Source organism: Schistocerca nitens, chromosome 7 (assembly GCF_023898315.1).
Source record: "Schistocerca nitens isolate TAMUIC-IGC-003100 chromosome 7, iqSchNite1.1, whole genome shotgun sequence".
Classification (NCBI taxonomy): domain Eukaryota; kingdom Metazoa; phylum Arthropoda; class Insecta; order Orthoptera; family Acrididae; genus Schistocerca; species Schistocerca nitens.
The window spans coordinates 177,139,852-177,158,471 of NC_064620.1; the positions used below are offsets into that span (position 1 = coordinate 177,139,852).

The window sequence follows — 18,620 nt, forward strand, 5'->3', positions numbered from 1 at the left end:
CGACAACTGCTGCTTAGGCGGAGCCAACTTAAAGGTAAATAGTTACGGAACCGGGACAAGAGAGTTCGATGTCGAGAAGATACGTTTGCTCTAAATGTTTCGTAGAACTAGTGTCCACCTTAGCATCAAGACTTTCCTCGTAGTCTCAAAACTTGCGAGTGGCCTTCCACTCAAAACGACAATGGCTAAAAAAATTTAATTTTGGAAACCACCAGAAAACGAACTAATGGTCTCCGCATCGTTTCAGGCTTCTGAACGTCGTACGAGAATCTGTAAGTTTATGAACGTGTATCTGAGGAGGTGTTTTCTTTACTGACGTAGTTACAAGCACAAAACCAGTTAGTAGCAAAACGAATTAATGTAGTTGAACATTCACAGTTCGCAGTTCTCATTCTTAAATATGAAATTATCTGCCAAGGAGCGTCGGATTAATTCTTAAATATGACACGCGTTCCATTATGTACTTGTAAGCCCATTTGGGTGCAGGTTTTTTCCATGAAATTTCATGCTCGGGATCGTAATGTTATGCTGCCAGAAAGAAATGAGATTTCCAAGTGTGGAAGAACTTTTTATTTCGTTGCGACTCAGGACTCGAATGCGAAGTCCCTATTTATGTTGATTTTCAGAGTCCCGTTCACATCGGTATTATTAGAGGCGAGTACCCACTAAATCTACATGCAGTGCAACTTTTTCGGAGACACCATTCGACCATTCTTGTATGTCTTACGAATACTTAGGATGAACGCAAATTTGCCTTACTGTATATGGATTTGAATCAGTTCCTCTTGACTGATAGCCATTGCTATATCGAAGTTTCACGCGGCGCGTTAACTAATGCTGAGTTTTGGAAACGGGTGTGGTGTTGAAACAAAAACCCTTCTGACATCTGTACAACTGGCGATGGAAATTTATTCCTTAACCGTTTGAGTTCCAGTGGTTTGTGCCTCAAACCACCATTGTATTTATTTTGTTTTAAAGTATCAGCGTCTTTAGCATCGGCGTCATAAATCGAAGTCGCCAGTACGCCCTCACTGCAGTTGATTTTAGCTCGCGCTGAAAGATGTGGTAGTTCGTTTCTTCCGCGCGCTGTTCGAGAGCTGATGATAGAGAATTATTGTGACGGTGGTTCGATGAACCCTCTGCCAAGCACTTAAGTGTGATTTGCAGAGTATCGAGGTAGATGTAGATATGAAAGCCCAGTTCATATCGCTATGAAACGTTACCCTGCGATATTCAGTTTCTCTATAGTTGAGTTTAGTGTTGTACAGGAATAACTGTAATGAAAGGCCTCCATAATTTCGCTCCTAATCATTCCTGTTATGTGGCATTATCCACATTTAAATTATGGTGAAACTTTCCTACACACGTCTGAGTGTGGAACTCTACTGTGTATGCTCATACATATGCAAATTGAGTTCGATCTAGTCACAACTTGTTGCACTAGTCACGTTACTTTTGTGTCTAATAAGTGTTCGATGTGTCTCTAAAGTTCTTCGTGCTGATCCAATTTCGTATGCTTATATCTTTTTGTTGTTGCGTATGTCGCTAAATATGTAAGACGAAAGAGATATTTGTGCTTCGGCAAGATAAAGATCAATATTTTTTAAATTTCTCGCTCGTGCTCACACAACTGATTTGTGCAGGTAATATGTAAGTAAGCCATGGTAGATTCTCTCTCTCTCTCTCTCTCTCTCTCTTACCTCTGAGTTCAGTGATTCACTGCACTGAGTTGCGAGTTACGAAACGTATTACGCGCAGTCAGCACGACACGGTGTCGGTCGACAAGCGTAATTTAGAAATCTTGCCTGTTCTCCTACATGCGTGATTTAGGAGTTTGAGAGGTTGTTTGCAAATGTTACGAGGGCGGTTTTATACGTCTGATAAAAAAGGAAGAAAAAATGTTCGTTTCATAAACAACTCACCTTTCTTCTTGGCATAGTCTCCTTTGAGGGATGTAGACTTGGTCAAGCGATTCTGTAGCTTTTATCATCCCATCGGAGAAATAGTTTGTGTCAAAGTCTGCAAAATACTAGTTGACTGCTGCTACAAAATACTCGTTGACTGCCACTACCACTTTCTCATTTGATGAAAATTTCTTCTCAGCAAACCACAATTTCAAGATAGGGAAAAGGAAAAAGTCACTTGGGGCTAAATCTGGTGAAGAGGATCGAATTCAAAGCCCAGTTCATGCCCTTTCGCCATTGTCATCGCCGCTGTGTGGGATGGTGTATTATCCTCGTGAAAGAGCACTTCGTTGCGTGCCAACCTTGGTCTTTTTTCCAACGAACGGAAGTTTCGAAAGATCCAACAATGAAGCATAATACAGTCCACTTCTGATTTTGCCTTTTTCCAAGTAATCTATGAGGGTTGTTCCTTGGGAATACCAAAAAACAGTAGCCATCACTTCAGCAGCTGACAAAATGGTCGTCCGCAGCTCGTGGTCGTGCGGTAGCGTTCTCGCTTCCCACGCACGGGTTCCCGGGTTCGATTCCCGGCGGGGTCAGGGATTTTCTCTGCCTCGTGATGACTGGGTGTTGTGTGCTGTCCTTAGGTTAGTTAGGTTTAGGTAGTTCTAAGTTCTAGGGGACTGATGACCACAGCTGTTAAGTCCCATAGTGCTCAGAACCATTTGAACCATTTTGAACAAAATGGTCTTTGCCTTCTTCGGTGCACTTTCACCAGCCTTTGTGCACTGTTTTGACTCTGATGTATAATGATGGATCCAAGTTTCATCAATGGTCACAGATTGGCGCAAACAGTCTTGCGGATTGCGTTAACATCGCCAGACATTGTTCTGAAATGTTGTGCCGTATGCGGTTTTGGTCAACAGTGAGCAACCGCAGCACTCACCTCGCACACAACTTTATCATAGCTTATTTTCCATGCAGGATATTATGCATTCACTTAGTAGAGATGTCTACAGTCTCATCAGTCCCACGAATTTTTATTCAACAGCCTTGCATTACCATATCACGGATTTTGCCTATGGTTTACTTTCTGGTGACGTCAATTGGATGGCCGAAGCGAGCTTCGTCTTCAGTTAGTGTGCGACCACCTTTGAAGTCATTAATCCAGAAGTAAACGGTTTTCAAAGATGATGCGGAGTCGGTGTGAACCTCATCCAATTTGTTTTGATTTGTGCAGCAGTCCAACACTTCAAATAAAAATGTTGAATGTCAGTACGAAACTAAGTTTTTCCAGTTTCAAACGCAGTCGACATACTGACCAATTTTGACGGCTGTCGATAATGTGCAAGCTTATTTGTCCGTCGCTGACATAGAATACTGCAAAACTTCTTTTCTTCCCATCTGGGCAAGCTGTGCAGTGACTAGAGTACATGTAAAGCTTACTGGGACAGGGTAAATGCTAGCTGCAATGCAGTCGATAATTCGAATGTAATATTGGCATTTTAATTTTATGTTCCCCACAACTGCCAAAATTTGCAAAAAAAAAAAGTGCATCTCTTTATCCACCCACACACTCCTGAGAATGGCACATTAACAATTTGCAATTACGCGCCCCTATTACCGGCAGCTGCGTTGATAAATATTCGGCACCTCGCAAGGATAACTACCAGATCAAGAATATTAAGTAAGTAGTTGGAAGTGGTTAATCGTTGGTGAAAGTCTCACTGCCGGCCGAAGTGGCCGTGCGGTTAAAGGCGCTGCAGTCTGGAACCGCAAGACCGCTACGGTCGCAGGTTCGAATCCTGCCTCGGGCATGGATGTTTGTGATGTCCTTAGGTTAGTTAGGTTTAACTAGTTCTACGTTCTAGGGGACTAATGACCTCAGCAGTTGAGTCCCATAGTGCTCAGAGCCAAAGTCTCACTTCTGAGCACACAAAGAGCTCTAACCGCCGAACTCTGCACGGAACACGCGTTGGTGCAGTGCTGCGATACAGACCGTATATCTCCGTTCGAAGACGATGGCCAAGACGCCGTCTCCAAGTCCGTACCACTCGATGGCTGAACTCGAAGTCCCTTCACAATTCTCTCGTCTCCCACGCGTACGAAAACGCGGCGGAAGAATACTCAGTTTCGGCCAATGTCGAACGCTCTATCATCGCCGAAATCGCTCCACTGAGCTCTACCCAATGATCGAGTAGGTTATAACGCCCCTAGGCCAACGAAATTTCGTCTTCGCCACGTGCTGCCCAGCACAGGTGGCTCCGGTTGCCGGGCTACCCCCAAAAGCGCCGTATCGTCCCGCGTTTACGGTGACCGCTACCTGCCGCCCACGGCGGCCAGGCGAGCTACGGCCATCTGCAGACTTTACATTCTACAATTCTCAACTTCCGACGCTTTTCACCAACGCTTTAAGTTAGTGGCTGAATCATGGAGACATGCAGGGAGTATTGCTCGAGAGTGCCTCATATTTATCATAATTCAATAGAGTCATGATCTGATGCCCTTGCCAGTCCCTTTATTATTAATACTAATGCTGGTAAGCTAACGTGTAAGTGCGCATGTCCTGGCACCTTATAAATGAACTGTATGCTATACGTAGTTGAAATTCTTCATATAATATGTGGAATAATTGGGGTTACCGATCATGAAGGCGCAACAGAAATCTTCCATTCTTTCATGGAAATTTGCCATGTTATCAAACCACCCTCGTACAGATCGTCTGCAGTTGTAACGAGTTCACGTGCCTTTCCCACCGGTACAGGCAGGTTCCCCTGCATCGCTGGCTAATCCTGTCCTCGCTCTCCGAAACGAGACCCTGGTCCGCTAGTAGCTTTTCGTGAACTGGTCGTCGAGCGGCGCCACCGTTGTTTATGGCCCCCCGGAAGCAAGGGCGGCGTGAGAGATCGCAGCGAGGGGCAATTCGCATGCAAATTCCGCGGAGATCTCCGCCTTTCAGGAGTCAAGAATGCAGATGGCGACGTAGTTTAATTACACGATGCTGGCGATACTAGATAAGTCGCTGCCTTGCTCCTCTTCTCTCTTTTTTTTTTTTTTACTTTCTTTCTTTCTTCCCCTGTCGCTGCTCCCTGCCGCTTTTCTAGGGATAGCGGAGTCCGCAGACCCAAGCATTCACCACCACCACCACCACCACCACCACCACCACCATGGCGCCACCGGCGCCGTCTTATTCTCGCGATCCGCCGGAACTTAATTAGCAGTCGCTCGGAAAAGTTTCGCACGGGCAGAAGCGTTGCTTGGGCGCGGGCATTCACTCGCTGCGTGTAAAGCTACGCCGCCGCCGGTCGGTAATTAGTCGTCCCCTTGTTGTGTCTGAGATGAGTAACGAAGTCGGCGCCCTACGCTCTTCCCCCCCCCCCCTTCCTCCCACCCCTCTTCCCGTCCCCCTCGCACTCCCACGCCTCTTCCTTCCTCCTGCCTTCAGATCCTCAGCCTGGTGTATTTACCACTGCATTGTGGAATGTCTCGCTTACTTCACTCACGATTGCGTAATCCCGCTTCTCGGAGCAGACCCAGTTGTTTGCCAACTTACCGCGCCTGCCTATTCTGTTCTTCGTGTAGGCAGCCCGCAGAGTTAACCCTCGCCAATTCCGCTCCGGGAGTCTTTGTCGACATGTTTCGTGCAAAGCCACGAAGTGGCTTCTGCGTCGTTCCCGCAGAGATTACGTTAATTCGTACTCGACTGTTCAGAAACGGCGTGAAGCAGTGTGAGGCCATCCGTATAAGTTCGCCAGACAGATTATTAGTCACCCCCTTAAAAGAGCATACCGATCGATTTGGAGCGCTGCTTATGGCTTGGAAGGGGTACCATCTGGCGCGTGGCCCTTCACCGTTGTCGTAAAGCTGTCGTCCCACCGGACGTGAAAACGCACGTGGACGAGGGTTGATTGGTGACATCGCAGCGTGGAATTCTACATTTCACTACACTGCGAAAAGTGAAATTAAAAACCTGCCATGTCTGATTTTTGCCTCGTGGAGAGGAACATGGCGGCGACATTGTTTTACGTTATAAGCAGAACATAAGAGCCGCCATATTGTATGGCGTTAAAAAGCGTATGTGGTCGGTTTTCTTTCTTATAGAGTACGTGGTATGAATATAAGCTGTTTCAGAGCTCAATTAAATTGAAGATTTGTCGAAAACGCGTCGTTTTAGCTACGATTTGTTGTGATAAGACGACAGGGAACTAGATGTCGGTAGCTAAAGGTTTCCGGTAGTTGAGGTTTTTTGTGTTATAACTTGTGTGCTACGAAAATACATTGCTTCAATGCTATAGCACAAAAAAATGAAATGATCGTGTAGCATTGCGGGTCGGGAGGCCCCGTCCGGGGAAGTTCGGCCGCCGTGTGCGAGTCTTATTACAGTCGCCGCCACATTGGGAGACTCGCGTGCCAGTGATGGGGATGAAGTGATGATGAGGACAACACAACACCCAGTCCACGAGGGGAGAAAATCTCCAACCCGGCCGGGAATCGAACCCGGGCCCGCTGCATAGGAGGCAAGCATGTAACCTATTGCTAAGCAGGCGGACGCTCTAGCATAGTAATGATATATCCAAATAGAGTCTTTTTTTGTACAGTTTGCATATTATATGTCAAAAATGATATTTGTAGATGCATTCTTTCAACATTGTATGTCATTTACCGAGGTCCAGTTGCTGCGTCCAAACTGTAGCGAAGTTGATAGCGACGTGAGCTGATGAGCTGTGAAGCAGCAGGTTCGGCCCACCTCCTTCCAATTTTTTCACCTTTTGTTTTTTAAAAGACTGTGTTTTTCTTATTCATTTAACGGAAGTATCGCAAAACTCGATGTTATTTATTATGAATAATGAGTTTGCTACAATTCTTGTCGCATAGGCCAACGATTGGAATGTTTCCCTAAATCTTGCGGTGACTGTCAGTCTACGTCTGAAAGTAAACAAAAGTCGCACGCTGAAAGCTTTTGATACTTTGAAACTTTCTGTAAAATATATATACCTATCTCTGGCTTTATGAACTGTGTGTCGCCGGTAAATATCTTTTTGAATGATGATCATCAGCTTCGAAAAAATCTCCTCTTCCGTCCGAATAAAATTACGAAACGAATCTCTATTTTGAATTCTATGTGATGAAGTACGTAGTGCAGAGTGTTGGTAGTCAATGAGACATCGAGAATATGGATATTACGCATGCGCAAACTGAAATTAGACACTATACCTTAGCTATATTCCATTTCAAATCGTAAATAGGATGAAAATTCAGTCCAGTTAATGACGAGTCGAGTTAATCACGTTCACCAGCTGGTCCCGTGTGCGAAAGGCGCTGTCTCTCGCAAGATAGGATGCCCTGTTCGCGTCCACGTCAACGTTAGCAGTCTTGTCCTCTGTGAGGACGGCTTCATTCATGGCACTGAAGCGGTGTTTATGTTGTCTGATGTACGGAAACGGCGCAGTAAGATGGGTAGACGTGGAGTCGTGATAGAACCGTAGGAGGGAGTTACCGTGTTTGGACCTGCCCATGACCACACCGTGAATGCAGTTGCCCGTTTTCTTTATGTATCAACGTCGAATGCCCAACGTGTCTACAAGGAATGGTGTACTGCTCGCAACCATGTAAAATGGCGTAAGAAAATTGGTCGGAGAAACATCCTAACCGACGTGTGTTACGCCTTGTCGACAATAATCTGTTCCAAACTCGACAGCAATTGCTGCCGAAAGTCAATCTCACCCACTCACGAGTGAACATTGCTAAGGGAACTGCACGCAACGGACATACGGAGTCGGATACCCCGCAAGAGGCCATCTGTCACAGCGGCTCACGTACAATGATCAGCCAGAGCGGTACGACCATCTACCTAACAGCCGGTAGGCCCACCCATAGCACAGATAACAGCGACGACGCGTCGTGGCATGGAAGCAGTGAGGCCTTGGTGTGTTGCTGGAGGGACTTGGCACCACATCTGCACACAGTCAACTAATTGCAGTAAACCTCGGGGAGGGGGCCGATGAGCTCTGATGCCACGTTCAGTCACATGCCAGATGTGTTCGATCGGGTTCAGATCTGGCGAAGTGGGGGCAGCACATCAATTGGAACTCGCCACTGTGTTCCTCGAACCACTGCATTACACTCCTGGCATTGTGACACGGCGTATTATCTTGCTGAAAAATGCCCCTGCCGTCTGGAAACATGATCTTCATGAAGCAGCGTACATGGTATGACACTAGCGCCCGGTACTCGTTGGCCGTCATGGCGCCTTGCACGAGCTGCACTGGACCCATGGATGCCCAAGTGATTGTTCCCCAGAGCATAACGGAGCCGCCGCCACCTTGTCTCCGACCCGCAGTGCATGTGTCAAGGAGCTGTTCTCCTGGAAGGCGACGGATTCGCAACTCCCATCGGCATGATGAAGAAGGTATCGGGAATCATCAGACCAAGCGACGCTCTGCCACTGCCCAACGTCCAACGCCAATGATCACGCGCTCGACTCAGTCGTAGTTGCCGATGTCGTAGTGTTGACAATGGCATATACGTGGGTCGTCGGCTGCGGAGGCCCATCGTTGGGAGAGTTTGGTGCACTGTGTGTTCAGACACACTTGTACGATGCCCAGCTTTAAAGTCTGATGTTAGTTCCTCCACAGTTCGCCGCCTGTCTTGTTGCACCAGTTTGCCCAGCCTACGATGTCCGACATTTGTATTGAGGAGTGGCCGGCCAACCCTACGACTCCTGGACATGGTTTCACGTTAGTTTCCCCACGTGTTAAAGGCACTCGCCACAGCGCTGCTCGAACACCCAACAAGTCGTGCACTTTTCGAAATGCTCGTGTCGATCCTCCGGGCCTTGCGACAAACTCAGATAGACCGCGCGCTCTTCCCCATTTACTCACAGGCAGCCCTCTCACTGATACTGCATGCACTGTGCGTGTGTCTATCAGTCATTCCTCGCCAAGTGACGCAGCTATCGCCCGGACGGGTTTACACCGACAGTAGGTCGGTGGTCATAATGTTCTGGCTGCACGTCTTCAGTGGCTCATACAACACAGAAGCTCGTCGGTAAGGCCTGAAGTGGCGTCCGATGATCGCGAATCAGCTTCTTTTCAAATGATGGGAAGCGTCGAGCGGACCGATGCCCAATGAGGCGTTTAACTCACATTGTGTGGAGGGTATTGAATGCTGCAGGTGGTTATGTAGCGTTTTGATCGTGTTTTTCTTATCGTTATTTGGGTGGACCATCTTTCACGTTACCTTGGACTTGAACAAGGACGTTTATCTCAACACCAGGCGACCGGTGCGAAACTGTCGCTCTTTTATAACTTTTAATAATGACAGTATTTGGAATAAGTGTACTCGTTGGGGTAAAAGTAGTTGTGGGAATGAAGAGAAACATATTGAAAAATCAACAGAACGATGTGAAATAATAATCTTCGCTATACGATACATCCTTGCATATATATTTACATGCACATAATTTTGAACAATATTCTTTACAGAGCATTACAACATCTCGAATTTTGACGTAAGAATCTAATCTTCGTGTAGTTTCTGTTTTTTATTTTCTTTAAAGGATACAGAATGTTAGTTAATTTAGTTACTCTTGAATAGGGCACACAAAATTGTCCACGTGTCATGACGGGGTTGGGTAGATACATTCCTGATTTTTGAAGTGTTTGTCCCTGCGGCACATTTTTAGTGATCCGAAATGAGATTTTAATAGGCAACCGTCTTCTTGTCAATTGAAAAGGCATGCTTGTATCACACAGTGTTAATTGTTATGCTTGGTATTTCCCGCTGTCAGCCAGCAGTGCATTAATTTTAAATTCATTGAGTTTTGTTACTACCATGAGCGCTGCGTTGACTAAGCCCTGTTTAGCCCTCAAGTTTCTTACCAACATGGCAATAGTGTTTTTCTTTATTATAAGTTTATTTGTCGGTAATCCTGACCGATTTAATGAATGTAAGAATCTTACAGGATGTTTGTCGCTTCGGAAAGTATATTCATTGAGGGTAAATTCAACTGTTCGAAGGGCAGAGATTACGGACTACCGCAACGCGCTGCGTAACAAATTATCCAGTTAATAAGTACTTTAAAACAAATAAAATGGTATTTGTAATAAGAAAATGTGAAAAGGGAGTCTCTTATTCGTGATTAATAACGTAGCTTCTTAAAACATAGGTATGACGCTGGGCACCCATGAAGCCCTTTTGCCTATGATAGTAAAAGTCTTTTTATAATGAATTATCCAGAAACAGTAAGTTTTAGCGCGAAATCGGTATGCAGTATCTGAAGCCGCTTAAAAAACCTTTCTAACGATATCACGTACATCCATGCACGATTAGTATGTGTTCAGAAAGAGCGATGTTGACTGGAGGAACAATACGTGTGATTCTTGACGACCACGGCCGAGTATTCCTCTCTCTTGTACATTTTAATAAACGTGCGAGGTGGTGGTGCAGTGGTTAGCACAGTGGATTCGCATTCGGGAGGGCGACGATTCATACCCGTCCGGCCATTCTGATGTAGGTTTTACGTAGTTTTCTTAAATCGTCCCGGCCAAATGTCGAGTTGGTTCCTTTCAAAAGGGTGCGGTCGATTTCCTTTCCCATCCTTTCGTAATCCGAACTTCTGTTCCCTGTCTGATACCGCTGTTGTCGACGGAACTTTAAATTCTGGACACACGGTGACATCCATAGTGACAACAGCCGTGTTGCCGTTGCTGCACACTTACTTTTGTGGTTTGACTAATACTCGGCTTTAGAACACCCGGCGAAACGTGACAATCAGCTCCTTGCTTCGGTAGCTGTACGGGATCTAACCAGCAGTGGGTGACGTCAGCCGGATTAACTTTCTTCCTAGCTGAATAGAGGCCTGTGCCGATATTGGATGAGTGTTACGCGGTATTAGCCTGATGTCTGTCGCTGGTGACAAATTTTTTGTACGGCGGTTTTACATGTGCTCGGAACGTATTTTATGCAAAACGAGAGAGATTAACGTAGTGGACCGCGATTGAAATGTTCGACCAGCCATCCAGATTTAGGTTTTCCGTGGTTTTACAAAATTGATAAACCAATTCCAAAGTGGTCCCTTTGTAAATGTCGCGGCGTATTTGCTTCGTCAAGCTTCCAAATCCGGGCTTGTGCTCAGTCCGTAATGAACTCTTCGCGGACAGGACGGTAAACCCCCTCTTCCTTTCTTGTTCTTAAAAACGATCTGATTGCGATACTTTCTTTTTGTATGGTCCGTAGGTATGACTTGGAAAAGATTATAAAGTTCGAAATTTCTCTCCATTCTACCTTACAGACCTGTTCCATTGATTATAATCGTCACCACTATTCAGAGGATTGCATTATCATTAAATAAGAATGAATTTCGAAATGTGCTAGTTATTTTGAATGTGAAAAATGTCAAGTGGTTCGGTGTCCTCCTTTGACTATAGATTACCTGAGGGGGTAAGTTAGTTAAAATGTCAGAGGAAGGAGCTCACGTGTCACCTACAATAGGACTATCCGTAGTAAAGGAGTGCAATGTACAAACCAAACTTAGGGTTAAAGATTAATCTACTTACTTGGAATATTAACAAACGACGTGGCGCATTGATTAAGGTATGGGACTCGCAGCATATATACATTTTTTCATAATGTAATTCTGATTGGCTCCTGGAAGACTGCCTCAAACAGAACCCAGAAAAGGACCCAGCGCATTTCCTCCTCGATCTTGTTCGACTGTGAATTCGTGCGTCACCTCTAATGACCCGGTTGTCAATGGATCTCTAAATCGTAATCCTTCTTAACCTTGCTTTAAAATTTCAATGACTAGGGAAATAACCTGCACGTTAAGGGTGGAGTGGTTTATTGCATAAGACTCCAATCAATTCCGTCTTCCATCCATGTTAATTGCTCCATCTACGTGGACCTGGCGACCTGGACGTTGAGGAAGAATTAATCCATATCTTTCCTATGTGAAATATCTATTGGAGTGCATCATTTACACAGTTGCCTGCACTATGGAGAAGTTGGTATTAAACCATCTTCGTCCAACTGAGTTAACAGTGACACCAGTTTCGACTAGATGGTGTATTTTAAGCCTCTCTCTCTCTCTCTCTCTCTCTCTCTCTCTCTCTCTCTCTCTCTCTCTCTCTCTCTCTCTATATATATATATATATATATATATATATATATATATATATATATATATATTTTACAATTGCCATTCCCGACTTTAGCCCATATAAACAGGTACTCATCAGCATTTAATTTTTTCTTCTTTCTCGTTGTCAAAACAAACGGCATGCTTGGAACAAGCGTACCATAAGGCTGTTTAGCCAACAGTCCTGTAGTCTCTGCTATACTCCATGTTTTCCAAGCCAAAATTTTAGCATCTGGAAAAGCTTCAAGGCCACCATAATCTGCTTGGTTGCCCCATACAACAGCCAGTGTGAGCCATGTACTACCTCCAAAAACAGCCTGAACATCACAAGTGAAGTTCAGATGCAGTCCACGAAAAACATTTGGACCACCAATCAATTGCTGCTTATTAAACTGCCCAGCCAAGTCTATATCAATCGCCTTCAAACTGCGATACACAGGTACACTGCGCCGCCAGCGACTACGCCATGCACGTCGCAGAGGCATTGCATATAGAGTGTGTGTGTACGTTACGAAACTTACACAATCACCCGGTACGTTAGTGACAACCCCATGCTGGAAATTTCCGCTGCAACTTCTGTAGGTTCCAGTTTGCATCTACAGAGATCGAGAGTATACCCACATGTGACCTTATAAATCTTTGTGCAGTCCCCAGGAGAGGATGGTTTTGGTCCGTATGGCATTTTTTCACTTAAAAATGGAATGAAACAAGAAATATTCATGATATAATTACAAATTTTGATGATTGTCCCAACGTACACGGTTTTAGTCGTGTTCTTGAAATTTCGTAAGTAGTTTTTCAGAAGGTAATAGTTACTATTTGAATCAGGCCCGCCGCTCGACAAAGCTTGTCCATGCCTGTTGTGGACCGCTGATTGCCGTGTCTTTGTCAGAGAGTCTGTGTAGCACTTATTTTAGCCGACGGCGAATTGTTTACTTACTTCTGCCTTTGTGACAGCGTTGGCAAAAACCCGCGTTTCATATTCTCTGCAAACAACTGTGCTGACGTGCACTGGAGTCTTTCACTTAAAGGCCGTTGGGTCGATATATGATGAGTTAAAACACTGTAGCTCTGGCAGACCGCCGGAGGCTCTCCGCTTCGATATAAATTCTTTGTGGCGTTCTTCCGTTTGTGTAACTGGAACACAAACATCAGACGTTTTCGAGGAATTGATTGGTGGAGTGAGATATGTTTCTGCGCGATCACTGCCCTGTCATCCTCGGCCTTTGGCGTCATTGGATGCGGTGTGGAGGGGCGTGGAGGTTAACGCACCGCTCTCCCGACCGTTCTCAGTGACCTGGAGCCGCTACTACTCGGACAGTAGCTCCTCGATCAGCACCACGAGGCTGAGCACACTCCGATCCGGTCCTCCTACCAAGGAAAACTCTTTGGCTGTACCGGCTGTCGAACCCGGATCCTTCACAAGACAGTCAGCCGCACTTACCACTCAGCAACTGGGGCATTTACGATAAATGACTGTACAAGTGCTTTATGAATCAAGTCGCATAGTCTTTCTGTTGTGTATGCAATTCGTGTTGGAATATTAGCTGTTGGAATATACGCTGTACTGTATTTTTTTGTGTTATCGGCTGACAGAAATCTGCATTACGTCCACTCTCATGTTGGTGGGCACTTCGGTGGTGGCGCATTCTGGGACTGTTCCGAGCTTTTATCGTCGCAGTTAACACTTGGTGGCCTTAGCGGGCTACTGGGTATAGCAGTGGACTCCGGTCGTCCAAGTCCCGGTTTCAATCCGGGTAGGAGAGGAGATTCTTCCTCGTTCCAGTCCCTCCAGGAGGCACCAGATCCATTCGGCTTGCTATCAAGTGAGTATCAGGATCTTTCCCATGGATAATAGGGGCTGGAGCAACGGACCAGCCACCATGCCCCTCCAGTGTCGCGGCGAAAAAAAAGCTGCTTTCTGCCTGCATTCAGGCCAGGAGTCCTATCGGGGGCTTAAGCCACAGACGGACTTACTGTACTAGTAATGCTTGCAGTTCCAAATTATTCCGACGGCTGTCAAATTTCGTTTGATTGCATTGTTGTACGTGTCAAACCTTGTAAAGTGAACTTTCTTTCTTCTCCCTAGCGTTTATCCAGCCTTCTATGGGGGTCTGTTTTTTTTTTAAGGTTTTGGTAGATTTTTATTCTGTTATTTAAGTTTGTGCCCCGATGCACTTACTGACGTCGCAGTCTTAAAGGTAACTTACGGGGGTGCGAAGTCGTGTGCACAATTTGTATGTGAATCGTATATGCTTTGTCCTGTATGTGATGGTATTTTACCTGCTTGTGTTTGGTATTCTCTGAGGCGGAATTTGGGGATCAGCCCTCATTGAAAACACACTCAGGCTGCCCGGTGTACCAGGCGAGGTAGTTACGCCACCACGCGGATTCGATTCGGGCCTGGCTCATATCCCCGTCTCGCAACCTAGTGCGCTGCGCGTTCGCTATACGAGCAGGTCAGACATTGAACTAAAACTATGCATCTTAAAATATTGCAGTTTTTGAACGGTAATAGTTTATGGTGCTAGACCAGAACATCGATGAACATAAAAATTACTGATGTGTGGGAGTAGTTTTTTTTTTTTTCTTAGATGTTACCTTTCGTGAGTCACTCGTAAGCTTTGTCACTCGAAATGAGACATGACATGACGCAGCAGTGCCGTGGGTAAATTTGGATGCCTATCCCTTCGCCTTTGTGTGCAAATCAGCGCGAAGATACGGGGCTTGCGTTCCGAGGGGAGCGTTTAGGACTAGAACTGTAGGCGACAGGCAAGCCTTTTTAGAATAGTGACCGCTCCCTGGCATACCACCGGCAACACTCTTGCTAACAGTGACTCTGGTGCAAGAAGGCAGTGTGAAAACACCCAATCAGTCAGAGATACCTCTTTTTTTTATTTCACTGATTCCCATGATAGATTCTGTATCGTAGGATCAGATATCAAAATAACTGTAAGGAGTTGCCAGGAGTAAATACCCGCACTGTTACGGTTTAACGCGAACTAAAGTTCCGTCATGAAACCACAGTTTATTTGCGAGGTAATGAAACAAACGTTCCCCTGTTGTAGTACATGCTGCTGCCTCTACGGCACCTGAAAATGCCGAATTTACGTATTTTGTCACTATTCGACACCACACACACACACACACACACACACACACACACACACACACACACACACACACACACGACAGAGAGAATACCTTTCAGCTGTGCATGGATTTTTTTTTCCCCGTTCTCCTTGTATTTTGTGTTGTGGACATTGACCATAGCTTAGGCACCTATTGCCTTTCTAGCGAAGAATATGCACAGTGGTATCCTGCGACTTCGAGGACTTTTGTAAATATAGCAGTGGTGGGAGTGGATGAGAAATGGTAGAACGTTTCATTGACAGCAACGTTGCGAGCGAAAGAAGCTTAAGTTTCAGATTCAAATTGCGAACAAGTTTCTTTTTTCGTTTAATACTTTAGAGAATGCCATTTCTCGACCTTTCATATTGTGTTATGTTTTTATTGTTATTTGGTAAAAATATTAATTCTAGTCATCTTCTGCTGGGCTCTTGTTTCTAATCACAAAGCGTGTTTGTACTTTGTAGTTATGAGTTGTATTTCTTTTTAAATGATTGTGAAGTTTGTCTGTAAACCACATCAAGCTGCACAATAACCTAATCATATTGGACGCGTCGACGCGAATAAACATCGACTGAAATATAGTCAGTTTTATTCCTTTGTCGGAGCCCCACATCCATACCGTTTTATTAATGTTCCGGTTCCATCTGTTCGTTTGTCATTCGATATTAATTCATTTGCATCAGTGCGGTGAGAGCTTGCAAACAGTTTACATTACTGTGAGAAGTGCACCTACGTTGTTGTCCGCTTGTGTTACAAATCAACGATGTGAGTAAAAAAATTCTGTACATTGGAGAATTTTGTGTTTCACATCTTTCTGTTATAGAGATGACCTGCTACTCTCCCACGCCGTAGTCGCGGCAACCTGAATTCTGGGTAGGATTTCAAAACTTGCAAGGGCATTTGCTCTTCCTTGATCGTACCTGTCATCAAAGGGTCATGAGTCGTGCCACTCTATAAGCAAGCGTCTTTTTTTCTCCCCCCCCCCCCTCCCGCATCATCCATCTGCCAGAAATATTGTGGTTGCGCCACAATTTCATGACGCATGTTCCACAAGTGACAATGAATTTTTTAATTTTTTGTGGTTGTCTGATGCGGCCCGCCACGAATTCCTCTCCTGCGCCAACCTCTTCATTTCAGAGTAGCATTTGCAACATGCATCCGGATTTATTTGTTGGATGTATGTTCAATCTCAGTCTTCCTCTATAGATCCCTCTAGTACTGTGGAAGTTATTTCCTGGTGTCTTAACGGATGTCCTACTATCCTGTCCCTTCTTTTTTTTTCACTGTTTTCCTAGCCTTCTTCAGGAGCATAAAATTACTATAACATGCCGGAGTGAGGCACAGTCAACATTAAAATTAAAACCTATAATACCGGGGTACCATGTCGAATTAAGACTACTTAGCTGCAGTCCAGCCCCGGCATCTCTTCAGCACGCGGTCGGTTGGCAGTGGCCATTACGTTGGCACTGCACAGAATGGTAGAATGATAGCAGTGCCAACGTAGTGACCGTTGCCAACCGACGCTGTGCTCCAAACGTACATTCTCAGAAATTTCTTCCTTAAATTAAGGCCTATGTTTGATACTAGTAGACTTCTCTCGGCCGGGAATGCCCTTTTTGATATCTTTCTTGCTCTGCCCGTCATGGTTATTTTGTTGCCCAGGTAGCACAGTTCGTTAACTTCATCTACTTTGCGACCATCGATCCTGATGTTAAGTTTCTCGCTATTCCCATTCTGCTATTTCTCATTACTTGTTCTTTCTTCGATTTACTCTCCATATTCTGTACGTATTAGATTTTTCATTCTATTCAGCAGATGGATATACGTGTCTCTATTTGAATAAAGTACAGACATTCTAAAAAAAAAAAAGACAGTACATGGTCCTACCAGTTACCTTTTATGGTGCAAGTATTCTCTTAGACTGGTTTCTTGTGTTCGTCAGCATATAGAGAAATAGATCCGAAAAATAATCAAATTCTCTAGAAATTCAAGAATACTTTATTTTGAGTTATTAACATTCAGACTATTTGTATTTCATCATGTTAACCTTGACATAGTCGTAACCATAGTCACAATCATTATCATTAGCTCAGACATTAGAGCTAGAATCCGTTGGCCATTGTTTCGAAACACAAAAGGGTGACTGATGAGTTGCCTTTATGAGAATGACCTGTATATAATCTACAGTTATCTGTCCCAAGGGTGAATGAGGCATACCATGTCCTGTTAATGAAATAAATGAAATGAAATGTGCCCGGGCACTCTGCAGTAAGTGTTGGCTGCGATTTAGCTGTTGGTTTATCTTTCTATCATTGTGTGGTGAAACTTGTGCAGGGAAGTGCATTTGCTTTCAATTTAACGTTTTTAATCTATAATTATTTTCAGTGTAATTACACACATAATTTGTCTTCAACAGGAAATAAATTAGCTCAGACATTAGAGTTAGAATCCGTTGGCCATTGTTTCGAAACACAAAAGGGTGACTGATGAGTTGCCTTTATGAGAATGACCTGTATATAATCTACAGTTATCTGTTCCAAGGGTGAATGAGGCATACCGTGTCCTGTTAATGAAATAAATGAAATGAAATGTGCCCGGGCACTCTGCAGTAAGTGTCGGCTGCGATTTAGCTGTTGGTTTATCTTTCTATCATTGTGTGGTGAAACTTGTGCAGGGAAGTGCATTTGCTTTCAATTTAACGTTTTTAATCTATAATTATTTTCAGTGTAATTACACACATAATTTGTCTTCAACAGGAAATAACTTCCTCTTACGTTCATGTCTGTTTTGAGATGTTTCTATAAATACCAAATTTGTGCGTAATTACGCTGAAAATAATTATTTCATAGACAAAGAACGATAAATTGAAAAAAATTCACTTATCTGCACAAGTTTCACCACAGAATGGTAGAAGGATAAATCATCAGCTAAATCGCAACCGACATTCACTGCGGAGTGCGTGGGCACGGACTGAGACAAATCCGACCCGCACAGTAAACAAACATACTGTATCCAGAACGAGATTTTCACTCTGCCGCGGAGTGTGTGCTGATATGAAACTTCCTGGCAGATTAAAACTGTGTGCCGGACCGAGACTCGAACTCGGTACCTTTGCCTTTCGCAGGCAAGTGCTCTACCAACTGAGCTACCCAAGCACGACTCACGCCCCATCCTCGCCGGCCGGAGTGGTCGTGCGGTTCTAGGCGCTACAGTCTGGAGCCGAGCGACCGCAACGGTCGCAGGTTCGAATCCTGCCTCGGGCATGGATGTGTGTGATGTCCTTAGGTTAGTTAGGTTTAATTAGTTCTAAGTTCTAGGCGACTGATGACCTCAGAAGTTAAGTCGCATAGTGCTCAGAGCCCCATCCTCACAGCTTTACTTCTGCCAGTATCTCGTCTCCTACCTTCCAAACTTTACGGAAGCTTTCCTGCGAACCCTGCAGAACT

General features: G+C 44.8%; 1 protein-coding gene across 1 annotated transcript in view; it reads right to left on the reverse strand.

Annotated features, from left to right (window-relative positions):
- The window catches only part of LOC126195525 (uncharacterized), a 237,150-nt gene that overhangs the window by 123,722 nt on the left and 94,808 nt on the right, over positions 1–18,620 (reverse strand). The gene's annotated exons all lie outside the window — the stretch shown is intronic.